Source organism: Prionailurus bengalensis, chromosome B3, assembly GCF_016509475.1.
Source record: "Prionailurus bengalensis isolate Pbe53 chromosome B3, Fcat_Pben_1.1_paternal_pri, whole genome shotgun sequence".
NCBI classification, from domain to species: Eukaryota; Metazoa; Chordata; class Mammalia; order Carnivora; family Felidae; genus Prionailurus; species Prionailurus bengalensis.
The window spans coordinates 6432300-6453113 of NC_057355.1; the positions used below are offsets into that span (position 1 = coordinate 6432300).

Consider the following 20814-nt stretch of genomic DNA (forward strand, 5'->3'; position numbering starts at 1 on the left):
GATCGTGACCTGGCTGAAGTCGGACGCTCAACAGACTGCGCCACCCAGGCGCCCCAAAGCATCCAGTCAGATATAAAAGGACAAAAGAAAACCCTGGGAACTCACTGCCATGTCATTCTTTGGGTCTCAAGGCCCCTAGCAAAGTTTGCCTCTTCTCTCAACCTCAAAGAGGTCTTCTCATGTCTGTGTATATAGAATGTCCATAAGTTTTCGGCTTTATTTAGTGGGAAGAATAGGAATATGTGTACCCTATTTAGTCTGGAGCTAGAAGTCAGGTGTTGTTGTTTTTGTTTCTTTTTTTTTTTTTTTAATGTTTATTTTTGAGAGAGCTAGAGCACGAGCAGGGGAGGGGCAGAGAGAGAGGGAGACCCAGAATCTGAAGCAGGCTCCAGGCTCCAGGCTCCGAGCTGTCAGCACAGAGCCCAATGCCGGTCTTGAACTCACGAACCGTGACATCTTGACCTGAGCTGAAGCCGGATGTTTAACCTACTGAGCCACCCAGGTGCCCGGGGAGTTGTTTTTATAACTTCTCACGTTACACTGTATTCGAGCTATCTCCCTTTCACTTTCTAAGCTGTGAGTTCTTAAAGTTCTTAAAGGGCAAGAACTATGTTTTATTTGTCTTTGTATCCCTCTTGCCTAGCAGAGTAGCAATAAATTATTATCATAATTGAAATGCAGTATGTTACCAAGCGTTTCCCAGGTTAGGAATTTGTGCATATACACACATTACCACCAGAGGGCAGCAGCAGCAACCCTTCACCAGGGACTCTCAAGCCTACAAGCCCACTCCAGAATGAAAGCTTTCCCCAGAACTGCTTGTCCTTCATTTGGGTGAGAAAAGCAAAAATCTGGGAACTTACTGTAATTGGGCCTCTGAAGGAGAAAAAAGGACCTTGGGGTGGCTGACAAGGCTGCACCTGGAGCACGTGGGTCCCATTCTTTTGGGGAACGATGCGTTCTGTGTTCCTATAAAGCAAGGGGAGTCACATATTTCCAGCATCTAGAGGGACAGGCATAATTCTGGCCACTCTCAGTAATTCTGCGAGGCAGGCATTATTTTACAGATGAGAAAACTGAGGCTCAGAGGGGCTCTCACAGCTTGTAAGAGAGAGCACTGGAACTCTTTCACTGCTTCCCGCAGGAGATCCCAGGACAGCCTCCTCCCCTGATGGAGTGGACAGAAGGGACCTCCTTGGGCAATGGAGCCCAGGAGGTCCAGCAAGCCTCTGAGCCCTGCATTCTTCGTCTTCCTTTAAAGGGGTGATAATCCAGTTTGCTTTTAAGAGCTGTGCGATCTAGGGCCAGGACCAGCAGGGCCCAGTACAAAGTGAAAATGTGGGACCCCTTATTAAAAAAATTAAACATTTCAAAACAGCAGCGGCAGAGCAGTAAGTCAAGCACAGGGCCCTTCCAAGCACGAGGGGCCGGTGTGACCCTATAAGACACATGTCCACAGAGCTAGCCTGCCTAGAGCAATAACAGAAATAGGGAAATCATAACAACTTCCCCCTTTAGGGCAACTAATTTGAACCATACTCTTTTACTTTAAATATTTTATTTCTGTTAACCTTTCTGGGGTTTTCTCCCCCTGTGTGTTCTTTTATCTCTGCAATGAGGAGGTTGGACTAAACCAGCAGTTCTCAACCCTGGTTACACATTAGAAGCACCTGGGGACTTTTAAAAACTATCCAAAGCTGGCCCTACCCGGCAAAGAGTCTAATTGAGTTGGGTTGCGGTGGGGCTTGGGCATATCACCAAACTCCCTCCTTGCTCTGAGTTTCTGGGTTTTTTTTTTTTCTTTTCTAAAAAAAAAAAAAATTTTTTTTTACATTTATTTTTGAGAGACAGAGAGAAACAGAGCGTGAGCAGGGGAGGGGCAGAGAGCAAGGGAGACACAGAATCCCAAGCAGGCTCCAGGCTCCTAGCCATCAGCACAGAGCCTGATGCGGGGCTCGAACCCATGAACCATGAGATCATGACCTGAGCTGAAGTCAGATGCCCAACCGACTGAGCCACCCAGGCGCCACCCCCCTTTTTTTTGATGTTTTTATGTACTTATTTATTTTGAGAGACACAAACAGCACAGGGGGCAGAGGGGCACAGAGAGAGGGAGATACAGACTCCGAAGCAGTCTCCATTCATTCTCCCAGCTGTCCGCACAGGGCCCAACGCGGAGCTCTAACTCACAAAGCGTGAGATCATGACCTGAGCTGAAGTCAGATGCTTAACCGACCGAGCCACCCAGGGGCCCAGTGAAACTCTGGTTTCTCCTTGAGGGTGATGATGACAAAAAATGTCCTTGCCCTCCTTTGAAAAAGGAGCTGAGGTGTCTGGACCCCTCCAGCTCCCGTTGGGCAGGGCATCTTGAGGTCACAGGTCTGGGGATTTTTACTGGCATTGACATATAGCGTATGTGTCCTTGGTGGGTCTGGATAAGGGGTGGGTCTTCCGAGGAGATCGTTTCTCTTCCACGCCAGGCATTTGTTCAACCAGAACATTCCTATTTAATCCCCAAAACCATTTGTACATCTCCATTTTAACAGTTCAGAAAAGGTAAGTAAGTTGCTGGACGTCACACAGCTCACTGAGTGGTCGCTCTACTTCCTGGAGGAGCAGGGCTGTGGCTCAGAGATGGGGTGGAGTGGGGAGCAGGAGTGCAGGCTGGGTGGTGATTGCCTCACCCCTGCCCTGTCCTCTCTCAGACCCCTCCTGACCTAAGACCTGGGACCCTGATCTCTTGTTCCAACCTCACTCTGCTCCGACCCCAGCAGTGCTCCCTGGGAAACCAGGTCTGAGGGCCAGTGTGATTCCAGAGTCCCGTGGGCCTGGCCCTCTTTGTTGGCTGAGAAAGCCCAGCTGTGGCTGAAGCCAGTGAGGCATGGCCCAGGCCTGCCTTATCAGGACGGCACAGAGCTCAGAAACCCTTCACCTTGGGCCCTGTGACAATCGTTTGGAACACCAGGTCCACTCACCGATGGGAGAACTGGAGGATGAAAGGAAGGTCCCCTGGCAGGCAGAAGCCCATTAAGAAATGAGGCCAAAGCGGTGGTTGTGGGGCCACTGCGCCCCGCTGAAACTCCTTACAGAATCAAAGCCCTTCTCGGACGTCATTTATACTGCAAATTGCACTGGGTCTGCCACGTGAGGAGGCAGTTAGGCAGGGAAAGATCATGGCCTCGGGCTCTGCCCCAGGGCGGGGCTAGCTTCACCGTGAAGGAAGAGTCTCAAGTTCCCTCAGGACGCTTGGAGGGGCTTGTAGAGGCTCGGGAAAGTTGTGGGGACCTGGTGGCAGGGCGGGAAGAAACGGAAGCCCCAGACAATTTGGGGGGTGGGGGATGGGCAGGACTGCAATCTCCCTAATGGACCCAGGGCCAGAGCAGAGGAGGGGGCGGAAGCTAATCTGGAAGCCCCACCCCCTAGGCATCCACCCACGCCCTTCGGACAGGGGGCCCGAGGGCTCACAGCCCTGCGTTGGGCTAAGCCCGTGAGGCCTGGACCAGCTAATGGGAGCCAGGAGGAAAGATTTCTATCACACTGTGGATCCCAGGACTGCGAAGTGGTTTGGGAGGGGAGGGCTGGGCAACCTGCTTTTAATTCATTCTTCAAAAAGCATAGGTCAGATGAAAAAATAATTTTCTAAGATGAACCGTGATAGGGGATGAGAAACAGTCCTGGAGACAGATGGGGGTGATGTTTGCACAATAGTGCAAATGTACTTACTTAAGGCTGCTGAACTGTTTACTTTAAAATTGTTAAAACAGTAGCTTTTATGTTATGCATATTTCACTACAATTAAAAAAGAAGAAGAAGAATATGATACTGTGGTTAGCTTAGAAAGCATGTCAGGCCAGTCTCATCTGAGGCTGAAGAGAGGTTTCGGAGTACTCCAAGAGCACCTGTAGGCTGGGGCCACCCAGCTTTTGCGGGAAGCACTGTCTTCTCCTCAAGGGTCATCATGACCCACCCAAGAGGTTAGAAATGGCTTTTAAAGAACCTGACAGATGTGCCTCTCTTTTCACTCTTTCTGGCTATCCTTAGGTCCGTGAGATGGGATTTTCTCTCTCCAGTAATATTTGGGGATGAATGTGAGGAATGAGCCAGTAAATCAGGTTCTGGCTCAGGAAGCATTTTTTGTCACCATGTTTTAGGACTGATGAAGCATTTTACAAAATCACAGCTGATGTGAGTGTGTGGAGTTTGTAGTGGAGAATGTAGGCTTCCAACCTCAGAGAGCCAGATAGTGACCCAGAGGAGAAGGCACTCTGGGCAGAGATCCCATAATGCTCCCTGTAGGGGTCCATGGCACGGTGCTAGGAGCACACGTGTGTGTGTGTGTGTGTGTGTGTGTGTGTGTAGGGGAGGGGCAGAGAGAGAATCTTAAGCAGGCTCCATGTCCATCACAGAGCCTGGATTCAGGGCTCCATCTCCTGACCGTGAGATCATGACCTGAGCCCAAATCAAGAGTAGGATGCTTAACTGACTGAGCCACCCAGGTGCCCCATTGCCTGGAGTGTATCTTAAAAATTCACAGGAGTGGATGATACTATGTTTTTATTAAAAACATACAATGTCATTTTGGCAACCCATATACTGAAACTAGAATGATATGGAAGATTAACTCAGTCCCCACATAAGGATGACATCAAATTTGTGAAGTGTTCCAGATTTTTTTAGCAGTAGATAGCTGAAAAGTAAAATTAAAATAAAATCCAATTTACGATAAAGACAAAAAACCAGAAAATACCTAAGAATAAGTTTAACAAAAGATGCGCAAGACTTACATAATGAAAACTACAAAACGTTCCTAAGGTAAATGTTTAAAGGATGTAAGCATAGGGAAAGACATACCATGTTCATGGATTAGAAGATTCAATATTGTTAATTCTCCTCAATTGGTTTATAGATTTAATTCCTAAATCATAATCTCCATAGGTTTGTTTATAGAAATTAACATGCTGATTCTAAAATTTATGCAGAACTCAACACCCAAAAAAACAAATAATCCAGTGAAGAAACGGGCAAAAGACAAGAATAGACACTTCTCCAAAGACGACATCCAGATGGCCAACTGACACATGAAAAAAATGCTCAACATCACTCATCATCAGGGAAATACAAATCAAAACCACAATGAGATACCACCTTACACCTGTCAGAATGGCTAACATTAACAACTCAGGAAAGAACAGATGTTGGCGAGGATGCAGAGAAAGAGGATCTCTTTTGCACTGCTGGTGGCAATGCAAACTGGTGCAGCCACTCTGGAAAACAGGATGGAGATTCCTCAAAAAACTGAAAATAGAACTACCCTACGACCCAGCAATGGCACTACTAGGCATTTATCCAAGGGATACAGATGTGCTCTTTCGAAGGGACACATGCACCCCCATGTTTATAGCAGCACTATCAACAATAGCCAAAGTATGGAAAGAGCCCACATGTCCATCGAGGGATGAATGGATAAAGAAGATGTGGTATATATATACAATGGAGTATTACTCAGCAATCAAAAAGAATGAAATCTTGCCATTTGCAACTACGTGGATGGACCTGGAGGGTATTATGCTAAGTGAAATTAGTCAGAGAAAGACAAAAATCCTATGACTTCACTCATATGAGGACTTTAAGAGACAAAACAGATGAACATAAGGGAAGGGAAACAAAAATCATATAAAAACAGGGAGGGGGACAAAACAGAAGAGACTCATAAATACGGAGAATAAACAGAGCATTACTGGAGGGGTTGTGGGAGGGGGGATGGGCTAAATGGGTAAGGGGCACTAAGGAATCTACTCCTAAAATCATTGTTGCACTATATGCTAACTAATTTGAATGTAAATTTTAAAAAATTAAAAGTAAAATTAAGAATAAATAAAATAAAACTTATGCAGACATGCAAAGGATCTAGAATCTCCAAAGCAATCTTGAAAAAGAAGTTAGAATACTTACATTACCTTACTTCAAGACTTAATATAAAATTACAGGAATCAACATAGTGTGGTACCATTATAAGGATCAAGCAATGCATCAAGGACAGAATAGAGAGCTGAAAATAGACCCACACTTGTTTAGTCATTTGGTTTTGGCAATGGTGCCAAAGCCAATCCAAGGGGGAGAGGAAAATATTTTTAATAAATGGGGCTGAAAAACTGGATCTCTATATAGAAAAAAATAGCCTTAATTCCTACCTCACACCGTACACAAAAAGTAATTAAAGATGGATCATAGATGTAAACATAAAAGCTAAAACCATAAGCTCTTAGAAGAAAACAGAGGTGGGGCACCTGGGTGCTTCAGTGGGTTAAGCATCCAACTCTTGATTTCTTTGGCTCAGGTCATGATCTCATGGTTTGTGGGATCAAGCCCTGTGTTGGGTTCTGTGCTGACAGCGTGGAACCTGCTCGAGATTCTCTGTCTCCCTCTGCCTCTCTCCCCTGCTTGTTCTCTCTCCTTCACTCTCTGTCTCAAAATAAATAAACATTTTAAAAAGAAGAAGAAGAAAACAGAGGAGAATATCTTTGTGGCTAAGAGTAGCAAATGTTTCTTAGGACACAGAAAGCAATAACCATAAGTTAAAAAACTGATAAATAAGACTTTATCAATAGTTTAAGCTCTCAAAGACCTCATTTAAAAATGAATGGGCAAGGGGTGTCTGGCTGGTTCAGTCAGTGAAGCATGTGACTTTTGACCTTGGGGTTGTTAGTTCAAGCCCCACACAGGGTATAGAGATTACTTAAAAAAAATAATAATGAAATAAAATCTTTAAAAAAAAAATGATGGGGCACCTGGGTGGCTCAGTTGGTAAGCATCTGGCTCTTCAGCTCAGGTCATGATCTCACAGTTCATGAGTTCGAGCCCCACATCAGAGTCTGCGTGGACAGCATGGAGCCTGCTTGGGATTCTCTCTCTCTCCCTCTCTCTCTGCCCCTCCCCTGCTCATGCGTTCTGTTCCTCTCTCCCAAAATAAATAAACAAACTTTTTAAAACCCCAAATAGGCAAGCTCTAGACTGGAGGAAACATTTGCAAACCATGTCTGAAAAGAACTGGTATCCAGGATGAGTAGAGAATTTCTACAACTCAATAAATAAAAAGGCAAACCACCCCGGTGAAAAACTGGCAAGAGATTTGAACAGATGGCTCGCAAAAGATGATATATGACTGGATAATAAGCACACGAAAAAGACAATATCATTCATAATCAGGGCAGTGCAAATTGAAATAAGATATTACAACCTACGCAACAGAATTTAAACAGCTGACCCCCACCAAAGGCTAACGGGGATCGAGAGCGACCAGAACTCGCCTATATTGTTAGTGGGAATGTAAAATAATACAACCACTTTGGAAAAGGTCAGTTCTTTTCTTTCTTTATTTTTTAATGAGATGATATCACCTTCCTCACCTTCCACATTGAACTATTTCCAAAATTAAATAAAGCAAGTAAAGCACCTGACACATAGTAAGTAGTAAGTAAGTAAATAAATAAAGCAATAAATAAATAAATAAAGTAATAAATAAATAAATAAATAAAGCACGTAAAGCACCTGACACATCAAGAACTGATGAAAAGGCCAATTCTTTTAAAATTAATTATACACCGGGGTGCCTGGGTTACTCAGTTGGTTAAGCATCTCTTTTTTTTTTTTTTTTTTTAGTTCTTTATTTTGAGAGAGACAAAGAGCGAGTTGGGGAGGTGCAGAGAGAGAGAGAGAGAGAGAGAATCCCAAGCAGGCTCCATGTGGCCAGCACAGAGCCCAGTGTGGGGCTCAAACCCACGGAGCTGTGAGATCATGACCTGCGCTGAAATCAGGAGTTGGATGCTTAACCCACTGAACCGCCCAGGCGCCCTCAAGCTCTGACTTGATTTCAGATCAGGTCATAATCTTGCAGTTTGTGGAATCAAGCCCCATGTGAAGCACTGTGCTGACAACGTGGAGCCTGCTTGGGATTTTCTCGCTCCCCCTCTCTCTCTGCTCCTCCCCTACTCGTGCATGCACATACTCTTGCTCTCTCAAAATAAATAAATATTTTTTAAAAAACTAATTGTACGCCAACCCTATGACCCAACAATTCCACTTCTAGGTATTGACCTGATAGGATGTATATGTCTACCAAAAAATATGTATAAGAATGTTCATAGCAGCTTTTCCCTAAGAGCCAAAAAACTGGAAACAGCCCAGACATCCATCAAAAGGAAAATGGGTAACAGGGCTAGATTCATACGATGGAATATTATTCCTAATAAAAAAAAGAACAGGGAGCCTGGGTGACTTAGTCAGTTGAGCATCTGACTTTGGCTCAGGTTGTGATCTCACAGTTCATGAGACATCAGGCTCGCTGCTGTCAGCGCAGAGCCTGCTTTGGATCTTGTTCCCTTTTCTTTCTGCCCCTCCCTGGCTTGCACTCTCTCTCTCTCTCTCACAAAAATAAATTTTTAAACTTAAAAAAAAAAAAAACTATTGGTACATGCAACAACATAAGTGACTCAAAATCATTATGTTTAGTGACATAAACTTTAAACAAAAGAATATATTTTGTATGATTCAATTTATATAAAGTTCCAGAACAGGTAAAACTAACCTAGGGTAGAACCAATCAGAACAGTGTTGTTCTCCGAGAGGTTGGGGGCAGGTATCAATAGGGAAGGGACATGAGGAAACTTTCTGGGGTGATGGTAGGGTTCTACATCTTGACAGAGGTTGGGGTGCACAGGTTTATGTATTTGTCAGAATTTGGCAGCTGTATACTTAAGAGTCTGTATTTCATTGCTTATACATTTCACTTCAAAAAAACTATAAACAAATACTGAGCTCTAGTTAATGATAAACATACTTAATAACTAGGGGGAAGTTACCGGCGTCTGCAATTTACTTTGAGATGCACAAAAAATAAAATGTATTGATGGATGGATAGACAGAGAGACATATGACAAAGCAAATATAGTAAACTACTAACAGTAGAAATTGGGCGGTGGGTATAGGGATATTTTCACTGTGAAAATAATTATGTTTGAAATGTTTCATTTAAAATGTGGAAAACAGGGGCACCTGGGTGGCTTAGTCGGTTGAGTATCCGCCCTCAGCTCAAGTCATGACCTTATCGTTCATGAGTTCAAGCTCCACATTGGGATCTCCTCTGTCAATGCAGAACCTGCTTCGGATCCTCTGTCCCCCCCCCCCCCCCCGCCCCTCTCCTGCTCCCACTGTCTTTCTCTGAAAAATAAACACTTAAAAATGTTTAATGTTGAAAAAAGACATATAGCTATATCATGAAGTAGCATATAAAATTTCTGTGAATTTTTATATGATAGGAGTGTTCCAAACAAATCTTAGTATATTCCCTTTACTGGCCCAAAGTACCCCTTCGGCCCAGCATTATACCTTAGTGATTCTTTCCCCCCTTACTTTCTCTTGGGAAACAAACAAAAATCTAGCAAGTTGTGCCTGAGGGCCCTTGTTCTCTCTATGACCAGAGATTCTGCTTCTTGGCAGTTTTATTTGCTGCTAGAGACTCAAGAGGGCTGCCTAAAGAGGTAATCAAGTTATAGTTGACTATTTGGATGATGTCAAGGCCTCTGGAGGACAGATCCCTCAGCATTCCCCAAGTGGAGACACAGAGGTGACCCAAGGCCTGGAGCCCCAGCATCCCCCAACAGGCACAGTGCAGAGGCTGACTTTGGTTTGGAGCTGGAGGTCCTTGCCTGGCCAAAGCCTTTTATCCCAGCCCCTAGGGGGAGTAAAGGGAAGAGGTGGGTTGGGGTCTGCTGAGCCAGTGCTGGGGAGCTGAGCATCAGGGCATCAGGCCAAGGGGATCCTCCCAGGTCACTATGGCACCTCCCTGCCTTCTGGCCTGCTGGCTTTTACTGCCAAGTTGGGTGATGGGTTAACTCTCAGTTAACCTGAGAGTGCAGAGACCAGAACTGGCAGGGCTTGGGATGGGGATAGGGCTGGCTGGGAAAAGGAGGTCTTCACAGGCAGGACCAGATGAGGAAAAGACAAAGAGGACTTGACTTCTTTCAGCTGAGGGCCAGTGGTGGCCTGCCCTGGTCAGCCCATCCTGCCCACCCCACCCTGCGATTAATGTGGCAACTGTGAGTCGTCAAGATGACAGGGAATCAGCACTGATGAATAGGTGTGCAAAGCCCCCACAGGTACCTACAGGCCTGGTGTCCTTGCCTCTGAGCATCTCTGACCTTGTGGGCATGGTCCTGGGCCACCCCCCCCCCCCGCCCTTACTTGTTAGTCTATTCTTTGAGTATCTTTGTGTGTTTATCCTGATTTCTTTTCTTAAAAAAAAAAATCTGTTATTAAAAAGTAATACGTGCTTATCATAGAAAATGTAGACAAATTAAATAAATTGAAATAATCACCCAGAGATAACCTCTATTAAGCCTGTGATGTCGTTCCTGACCATGTTTATTTCCCAATGGGTATAGAGCCAATTTTTTTTTTCAACGTTTATTTATTTTGGGGACAGAGAGAGACAGAGCATGAACGGGGGAGGGGCAGAGAGAGAGGGAGACACAGAATCGGAAACAGGCTCCAGGCTCCGAGCCATCAGCCCAGAGCCTGACGCGGGGCTCGAACTCCCGGACCGCGAGATCGTGACCTGGCTGAAGTCGGACGCTTAACCGACTGCGCCACCCAGGCGCCCCAGGTATAGAGCCAATTTAAAAAAAAATTAGATTATAACATGTGTGCTATTTTGTAGACTGTCTTTTCCACTTAGCAGTATATCATGGGGGTCTTTCCTGGTCATGAAATACAAGGAAATAATGATCATTTTCAAGAGCTGCCTAGCATCCCAGTAACATGGATGGGCGCTAAGTTGTTTGATCTCCTCTAGATGGACATTTAGATTCTTAAAATATTTTGCTATTATACACAGTACTGTGATTACAAACATCCTTGGACACAAGCCTGCCCTTGTCCGTGATCTTTTTGTTCGTGAATTCTTTGATGTGAAATTATTCTCTTAGATGGAAGGTAAAATCTTTGTTTTAAAGTTTCAAAATCTTTGTTGGCTTTTTTTGCTAAATGAAATGGACATCCGATGTGCTCCCCTGTTCAGAATTCTTTCCCCCCGTCTTCTAATAATAGCCTTCTGTTTTTCCTGTAGGGAGCCAGGCTTCCCCCACTCCTCTACTTGAAGCAGCCAGAGTCCTCTCTTAACCCTGGCTGCAGTGTTCAGTCCAGAGAGAATTAATCAAAGTATTCCCTGAGACTCTATATAAACTACTGTCACAGGGGGCTCTTTCTCTCCCTTTTGGATCAGAAGTCACAAAGATAGAGCCCCCGAATCCAGCTATGCCTGAAGCCTTCCCTCCCTCGGTCGTCCCGGTTAATTGAGTCAGTGAACATCCTTTGTGTGTTTGTCTAAGCTAGTTGTGCCTGGGTTGCTGTCACTTATAAGGGAGGGAGTCCAGAATAATACTGGAAAGTGATACAAATTTATACTCTCAATAGCATGAGATGAAAATGCCAATTTCCAAGGCCCTGCTCCTTGCCACCCAGTTAACAGTATATCACGGAGGTCTTGCCGTGTCACGATTAGGGGCTTGAAGCAGTCAGCTATTCTGAAATGCTCTGGGTCGTGAAGGTGCAAGAGGGACACAGTATAATCCTAAAGTAGTGGGACCAAACGTGGGAGCTGACAAGGCAAACCTAGATTATGAGAAAATCATTCCCCAGAATTCTGCATGAAACCAGGAAACGCACAGGCTCCAGGGAGCATAGTAGTCAATGGACAGGTGGGTCCTGCACAGACATGTGTTAGGTTTAAAAACAAATGGTCCACCAATAAGGGCAACAAACACATGCACGGACGTTTGATTGCTTGCGTCTTACAGCATTAAACTGCAGAAACTTAAGAGCTAAGGTGGCAAACTAGCATGCCATGGGCTGTATCCAGCTGAGCTATGTGGTTTGTATAACTTGCAGAATGGCTTTAAAGTACTTGAAAAAGGGAATCTAAGCTCTTGCAGAAATGGTTCATCTCAGGGCTGGAGCAGGAAAAGTTCCCTTGGGGAACATGGGACATCAAGGTATGCCTGGAGGGGAAGAGTGACCAAAGGCAGCAGAGATACATGGAAAACCACGCAGAAACCATCTTCAAGGGCTCAATTTGAGCATCAAAAAAGAATAAAGTCTGTGAGAGGAGCCTGGGTGGCTCAGTCAGTGAAGCATCTGACTTCAGCTCAGGTCACGATCTCATGGTTCATGAGTTCAAGCCCCGCATCGGGCTCTGTGCTGTCAGTGCAGAGCCTGCTTCAGAGGCTTCCTCTGTCTCCCTGTGTCTCTGCCCCTCCCCTGCTTGTGCTCTCTTGCTCTCTCTCTCTCTCTCAAAAATAAATAAAAACATTTTAAAATGTCTTATAAATAAATTTTTTAAAGAATAAAGCAGCGGCGACTGGGAGGCTCAGTCGGTTGAGCGTCCGACTTCGGCTCAGGTCATGATCTCACGGTTATGGGTTTGAGCCCCGCGTCAGGCTCTGTGCTGACAGCTCGGAGCCTGGAGCCTGCTTCCAATTCTGTGTCTCCCTCTCTCTGCCCCTTCACCAGCTCACACTCTGTCTCTCTCTCTCTCTCTCTCTCTCTTTCTCTCAAAAATAAATAAACATTAAAAAAAATTACAAAGAAAAAAAGAGAGGGAATAAAGGCTGTAACTGATGATACAATATTGAATACGTAAAAATCCAGCAGCCAGAATAGTGACTACTTCAAAAAGGAAAAGAACACTTTGTCGTCACAGTGGTCCCTTCTGATCTGCAGTTTCAATTACTCAGTCAGGTGCGGCCTGGAAGCAGAGGGTCCTTTTTCTGGCATATCGTCAGAAGGTCAGTATTAGCCTGACGCTTGTCACAGTGCTTACGTCATTCACCTCCCTTCATCTCCTCACGTAGGCATTTTATCACCTCACAGCCTCACGAGAAGAGTCCAGAACAATAAGATATTTTGCGAGAGAGACCACATCCACTATGAGTCTTAATATAGCATAATGTTACAGCTGTTCTATCTCATTATTGTCATTAACCTCTTACTGTGCCTAGGTTATACATTAAACTGTATCATAGGTATGTATGTATAGGAAAAAAGCATAGTATCTATGGGGTTCAGTGCTATATGTGGTCTCAGGCATCCACTGGGGGTCTTGGAACATGCTCCCCATGGATAAGGGGGGACTACTGTATTGGCCAAAGCTGTTGCACCAACTCTTTACTCCGAGAGTTGGTAATTAAAGCCAAAACATTATTTTTTTTTTTCTGCCATCCAGTAAGAACAAGTAGATCCAGTTTCAGGAGAAACACGCAGCCCCAGTTGATGACACAAGAAAGCTCTTCGTTATAGAACAATGCAAGCTAATAAATGTCAAAGAAAGAGCATTAGAAAAACACCCTCTTGCAATCCCTAATGAAGTAATTGATTCGGGCAGGGGGTATCAATGGATGCTAAAACCATTAGGTAAAATGCTTCTGGGGGGCAATGATGATCTAAGGAAGAAAACGCAAAGTTACAAGACAGGGAATGATCTCAACCCAGTCTCTCATCTAACGTCTGTACTAATAGGACAGCGTCCTGTGCCTTCTGAGGTCCTGGATTAGGCAGTCAGCATCACCCGGGATACATTCTTGACAAAACGTTAACATCGACGTAATCAAGCCTTTAGCTCTAACTTCCAGTTTGCAGGGAATACAGAGGATAAGGGAACAAGTTAAGTGACATCACAAGGAAACGACCAGACCTATCTAGATAAGTAGGACAGTCAACAAGACACTGGTCTGAGTTCTTCAAATCAGTGTCAGTCGAAACACACACAAAAAATAACAAAACAGGGGCGCCTGGGTGGCTCAGTCGGTTAAGCGTCCAACTTTGGCTCAGGTTATGATCTCATGGTTTGTGAGTTCAAGCCCCACGTTGGGCTCTCTGCTGTCAGCTCAGAGCCCACTTTGGATCTTCTGTCTCCTCCTCTCTGTGCCCCTCCCCGCCCACGCTCTCCCTCTCTCTCCCTCTCTCTCTCTCTCTCAAAAATAAACAAACATTTAAAAAGCAACAAAACGAACAGACCAGTGGGGATCTCTTCTAGATTAAAGATACTTAAGACACATAACCACCAAATCCAATTCTTGGTCCTCTATTGGATTCTGGTTTGAACAATCCATCTAAAGCATCGTCTTTGGGGTAGTGAAAGAAATACGAATGAAGACAGGGTATTTGTTAATTTTCTTTTCTTTTCTAAGTAGGCTCCACACCCAGTGTGCAGCATGGGGCCCAACGTGGGGCTTGAACTCCTGACCCCAAGATCAAAACCTGAGTTAAAATCAAGAGTAGGACATGGGGCGCCTGGGTGGCTCAGTCGGTTAAGCGGCCGACTTCAGCTCAGGTCACGATCTCACGGTCCGTGAGTTCGAGCCCCGCTTCGGGTTCTGTGCTGACAGCTCAGAGTCTGGAGCCTGTTTCCGATTCTGTGTCTCCCTCTCTCTCTGCCCCTCCCCTGTTCATGCTCTGTCTCTCTCTGTCCCAAAAATAAATAAACGTTAAAAAAAAAAATTAAAAAAAAAAAAAAAGAGTAGGACACTAACTGAGCCACCCAGTTGCCCTGGTGTTTGTTAATTTTCTTAGGTATTGTTAAGTAGCTACTACTTTGGAAAATATCTATGTTTTGAAGAGATGCCTATTGAAATGTTTAAGGATAAAATATTTTATTAGCTTCTCTGATCTTGTTACTTTAAAATACTGAAGCAGAAGAAAAGCGGGTAAAATGTGGTGTGAAAAATGTTAAATCTGAGTGATGAGTGTATTTGGATGTGGGTGTTCATCATACTATCACTCTGTTTCTCTTTATGTTTGGAGTTTTTAATATAATGAAAATTTTTAACAGATCAAGAATATTTGACCAATTATTACCAAATCTGGGTATTCCACATAAAGAAATCCACAGAGATCTGGCCACTGGGTCCATATTTCCAAATGGAAACATCTGGGCAGGGACAGCTCCTTCAGTTCCTCTGTCCTCCACACGCCCTTCTCTCCGCTCACTTCCTCCACTAATTTACCTGCCTGGCCCTTGAAGGCATTTGTGTTTGCCTACAAAGACCCAACCATGGGGCGCCTGGGTGGCTCAGTCCGTTAAGCGTAGGACTCTTGTCTTCGCCTCAGGCCATGATCTCAAGGTACCTGAGTTCCTGAGTTCAATCCCCGCATCCGTCTCTGCACTGAGAGTTGGCTGACAGTGTGGAGCCTGTTGGGGATATATTCTCATTCTCTCTCTCTCTCTCTCTCTCTCTCAAAATAAATAAACTTAAAAAAACCCAAAGATCCAACCAAACATACGAGCAACAATTAAGCCATACCTCTGAGTTACACAGAGAATGAAGGCTCCTGGTAAGGAGTCAGGACCAGCTTTAGGAGTGCAGAGTGAGTATCTGAGGACCCAGGCAGTGGGTCAGGGCCCAGGGGACTTTCTCAAGGCAGTGCGGTTGGCACCCGAGGGGGGGGCGGGGTGGGATGTCTTAATCATGTGATGTGAGATCACTGATTACGTGTGAACATTTATCATTCTGCTTGCCCACCCACACACACTTTTCTTATTTGGGGATGCCTCTACCTTTTGAGTTTATGTCTCCCTCAAGTAGAAACCAGAAACGTACCTTCCCGGCTTCCTTTGCAGTAGGGACATAGATGTGTGACTGGTGTCCACCGATCACGAGTTGGGAAGTGAGGGCCAGTTTGGGGGGAGGGTGTCGGAAGCCCCCACTGCCCTAGGCAGCAACAGCCCTGCAAGCAGCCACACGTGGCCCACACTCCATTGGGATGGCAGTGACGTCTCCTCACGGCAGCTCTGCCTTGTCCCAGCTCTCCAACCTGGCCTGGCGTCCTCACAGCGATTCTCAGGGGCTCCTGAAAGCCTTTTCTGTTCACACTCGCCACAGCGGGGTCTGTTGTTTGCAGCCAAGAGCTCGGAGTAATTTACCACCTGATCTCCCCATCCTGTGCCTGAAGAGCGAAGGAGACAACATTGCTGGGATGCAGTCAGAGCCCTTTGCGCCCATGTCCTCCACTTCTCCAAGCCCCGGTCGTGCAGGGAGTCAGCCCCTACTGAGACGCAAAGCCCCAGGGTGCTGGGGTGACACCAGCAGGACAGATGCTGAGGGAGAGAATCACTGTTCCACTGGCGAAGTCTGTAAAAAGAGCAGTGTCTTGTCTACCTTGGCAATTTACTTCGTGTTTCTTGGCACAGAGGAGTCAGTCTCCTTAATCAGATCATACAAATGAGAGCTGGACTTCTGCCAAGCCAGCCCAGCAGAGTTTCCCTGGGGCCTGTTTGAAACTTAAGAGTGTCCTGTGATGAATACTTCTTTCCGGGTGGTCACGAAACTCAACGGATAGTTATCACCTTGGCCCGAGGACCCCATGAGCCTGGGATCCCCAAGATTCCTAGAGACCAAGTGCGGTAGATATGAGCGGGGGAAAAGGGGGAAGTAAAAGAAAAGAAAGCCGCACCCATAAATTCAGAATATTGAGCAAGAGACATCCAAATCAATTAGCCCAATGATGTATAGCAGCCATGTCTAAACACTGTGCTGTGACTCAGCTCTGTTGGTGCCATTGTGGGGATGAAACCCATGCACGTCCCGGGCTCCAGCCATCCACCCAGGGTCCCTCTCAGCACACGGTGGAAGGGAGGGGAAGACTTCCACTGGATTTTCCACTCACCCAGCCCAAACTCGTCCTTAGCCACCTGGGTCCGCCCACCTTCCTGCCTTTCTCTGGGACTTGAACCAGGAACATAGTTCTCCAGACACATGTGGCCACAATCCAGAAGCCAGCCACACTGAAACTCAGGAGTCATCATGGAGTGACTTATACTGCAAATAACAATAAATAATAGCCAGCATCTTGACAACGTCCACTGTGCACCCCACACCGTTCTAAGAGCCGCAAGTCAAACCTTGCTTTAATGTTTTATCGATTGTCTAGACAAAGTGTTGGGAAAGTGTTAAGCATTCAGATTAAACTTATAAGTGTGTTATGCCTGTGGTCATTTCACTGTGAATAGTGCATACACGCGTGCACACACACACACACACACACACACACAAGCCTGGGGAAATATTCTTCCACTATTCAAAAACAATGATCTGGGGCACCTGGATGACTCATTCAGTTGCTCATCTGGTTCTTGGTTTCAGCTCAGGTCATGATCTCACGGTTTTGTGAGTTCAGGCCCCATGTCGGGCTCTGTGCTCGCAGTGTGGAGCCTGCTTGGGATTCTCTCTCTCTCCCTCTCTCTCTCTGTCTCTCTCTCCCTTTCTCTGCCCCTACCCCACTCACACCATCTCTGTCTCTCTCAAAATAAACAAACTTAAAAAATAATAATAACCTGATTTAGCAAAGAAGTAGCTTACGTTGTTGATTCATGAGTGAAATTCCAACATGTCTTTGTTTTGTTTCATCTTCCTCCTTCACATAAACCAGAAAGTGTCCACCAACATTCACGTTAGAGCTAGAGTGAACCACAACCATAGGCTGGCAATGGATATGAGGGTTTAGCACAAACCATCGTAAGTGTTTTGTGTGAATCAATTGTTTGTGTCGAATTTACAGTAAAGAGTAGGTCTTTTTTTTTTTAACTTTTTTTTTTTAATGTTTATTTTTGAGAGAGACAGAGACAGAATGAGAGTGGGTTAGGGGCAGAGAGAGAGGGAGACACAGAATCTGAAGCAGGCTCCAGGCTCTGAGCTGTCAGCACAGAGCCCGACGGGGGCTCGAACTCACAAGCTGTGAGACCATGACCTGAGCCAAAGTCAAACGCTCCACCGACTGAGCCACCTAGGTGCCCTAGTATGTCTTTTTTTTAATGTTTATTTTTGAGAGAGAGAGAGACAGAATATGAGCAGGGGAGGAGTAGAGAGAGACACACACAGAATTTGAAGCAGGCTCCAGGCTCTGAGCTGTCCACACAGAGCCCGACATGGGGCTCAAACCCGTGAACCCTGAGATCATGACCTGAGCCAAAGTTGGACGCTTAACCGACTGAGCCACCCAAGCACCCCTTATTATTTTTTTTATAAATGATGTGCTATACAATCTTTGAATCAGTAAAATTTGTGTACATATGTGTGCATACATTTTCCCTACATCCTCTGGTGGACCCCTAAGATTTATCTTCTCATCTCTCACCGGGGGGCAGCAAAGCACAAGCTCAAGGTCTCTCGTGTCCTGCACGAAACCTCAGCGTGCCAGCTGGCTTTGGGGCTCCTTCACTCCAGTCTGGGAGTCTGTGGATTGCTCCGTTTTTTTTTTAATTTTTTTTTCAACGTTTATTTATTTTTGGGACAGAGAGAGACAGAGCATGAACGGGGGAGGGGCAGAGAGAGGGAGATACAGAATTGGAAACAGGCTCCAGGCTCTGAGCCATCAGCCCAGAGCCTGACGCGGGGCTCGAACTCACGGACCGCGAGATCGTGACCTGGCTGAAGTCGGACGCTTAACCAACTGCGCCACCCAGGCGCCCCTGGATTGCTCCGTTTTGTGTCAATTCAGTGATTCGTTTAAGAGGATATTTTGTTTAATATTGTATTCAGCATTCAGTTTTTAGGTTTCTCACTGGGAGATTCACTCAGGTATCTGATCTATCACACTGCCCTTTTCCATTGACACACGGGCACAGGGGGCCTGGCTAACTGAGGAAGCAGGCTTTGCTTGTTTGTGCGTGTGTGTCCACTCCACAAGGATGCAGACTCAGCCATCACAGTACATGCAGCAAATTAATGGACGGCACCTGATTGCTGGGCCATTTCCTGTCTTCTCCTGAAACGTCTTTGGAATCAGGGTGTGAGGGTTGGGACAGCTATGTCGTTCTGTTGTGGTTTCATTTTGCAAATGGTACAGGTGGCTTTGGCTTGGGTGTGAGTTATTGTTGCCATCACCATTATCAACATCCTCATCATCACCATCACCATTATCATCACCACCGTCTTGGTTCTCCTCCTGTCCCATGCAGTTTGGGAAGAGCCACATTCCATGGAAGGGGAGCCATTCCTTTTAACTGGCATCCTTGGCTGACCGATAGCAGCTGGGCCCCTGTTTTAGTCTGTTTGGGCTGCCAGAACGAAATGCCACAAGCTGAATGGGTTAAACAATGGAAATTCGTTTCTCATGGTTCTGGAGATTGCAAGTCCAAGGTCAAAGGGCTGACCAGGGGCGCCCGGCTGGCCTAGTGGGTTAAGTGTCCGACTTTTGATTTCTGCTCAGGTCATGGTCTCACGGTTCATGACTTTGAACCCCGTGTGGGACTCTGTGTTGGTGGTACAGAGCCTGCTTGGGATTCTCTCTCTCCCTCTTTCTGCCCCTCCTCCACTCATACACACACACCCTCTCAAAATAAATAAATAAGCACTTAAAAGCAAAACAAAACAAAAACCCCACAAAGTGCCAGCCAGTTTGGTTCCTGGTGCAAGCCTTTCTGACTTGCAGAAGGCCACCTTCTCACTATGCCCTCATGTGGCAGAGAGAGAAAGAGAACTCTCTGATGTCTCCTCTTATAAGGACACTGGTCCTATAGGATCAGGGCGCCACCCTTATGACCCCATTCAACCTAACTCCAAATGCAGCCCCACTCGGAGTTAGGGCATCAACATTTGAGTCTTGGGGGGACACGAGTCAGTCTATAGCCGTCCCTCTGACCAGGAGGCCCAGCATCAGCTATAGAGTTGGACAGACCCAAGTTCAAAGCCCAGCTCTGCTACTTACTAACTTTGTAAATAAAATATTTCACCTTTCGGCCCCTCCGTTCTCTATCCTGGGAAGTAGAAATAATAAGTCCCATTTCAGAGCATTGTGATGATTAGTACATTAGCAAAAGTGTAGAAGGTAGCTTCCGCGATGCCTGGCAGATGGCAGGAGCTCAACATATACTTTTCTGGATGATGCCACTCAAAGGGTGGTCCTCGGACCAGGAGCATTGCCTGAGATCATGACAGAAAGGCCTGAGGAGTGCCACGCCCTGTCCCAGTCCTGACAAATCAGAATCCCTGTCTTCACACCATTCCCGGTGATGGGACACGCATTGATGTTCCAGAGGCACGTTGAGAATGCAGTGGAATAATTCAGGGAGGCTCGGGGAGGGAGCCGGGGCCAGGCAGCCTTGTGATTGCCCTTGGTCAGTGAGGGGCCCCAAGGAATGCTGGACTGGTCACCAGCGGTTACAGAAGGCGTGTCCTGGGCCAGTTCCTCTCCCGTCTGAACTCCTAGCTGTTGACAGAACCTGCTGTTTCTCATCTCTGGGTTTCCACGCCCGATACTCTCTTCCCGGCCCTTTTCTGCCAAGCTCCTTTCTACTTATCCCCGAAAACTTGGCTCGAAGGCCACCTTCACCCAGAAGCTGTCTCTGCCCTCCCCCCATTATCTGGTCCCTTCCAGCCTTTTCATCCCATGCATGTGCAGTGGCCACTCGCAAGGCTCCAGGGATGTGGAAAAGTCCAGACAGTTGTCAGTTAGGAGGCTGAACTTGGGATTGAATGCCTGCCTCTGTCACTTCCCAGCTCTGTGACTTTGAATGAGTCTCTGAATTTCGAGGAGCTTCACCTTCTTCATGAGTGAAATGGAGACACGGTTCCTCTGAGAGTTAAATAAGATAAAGGGCGTAAGGCAGGCAAGACTTTGCAGCTGCAACCAGGTGCCCGAGAAACATTGCCCTTCCTCATTTGCTTGAAATCAGCTTAAGTCTGACTCCAATAGACCGGAGGAGCCTTCAGTTTCAGTCCTTACCGGGGCCTCCTTCCTCCCCAACGCCCCCCCCCACCCACCCCC

The 20814-nt window shown here is 46.1% G+C and overlaps 1 protein-coding gene across 2 annotated transcripts in view; it reads right to left on the minus strand.

The window, feature by feature from the left end:
* The window catches only part of TICRR (TOPBP1 interacting checkpoint and replication regulator), a 68097-nt gene extending 51935 nt beyond the window's left edge, over nt 1-16162 (minus strand). The window contains exons 1-2 of one of the 2 annotated variants that reach the window (XM_043553954.1): nt 15651-16162; nt 864-969 (exon numbers count right to left, since the gene is read on the minus strand). The gene's annotated coding sequence lies outside the window, so the exon portion shown is untranslated. The remainder of the gene's footprint in view (nt 1-863; nt 970-15650) is intronic. The other variant, XM_043553955.1, reaches the window with a different exon arrangement.
* Between the last annotated feature and the right edge of the window lie 4652 nt (nt 16163-20814).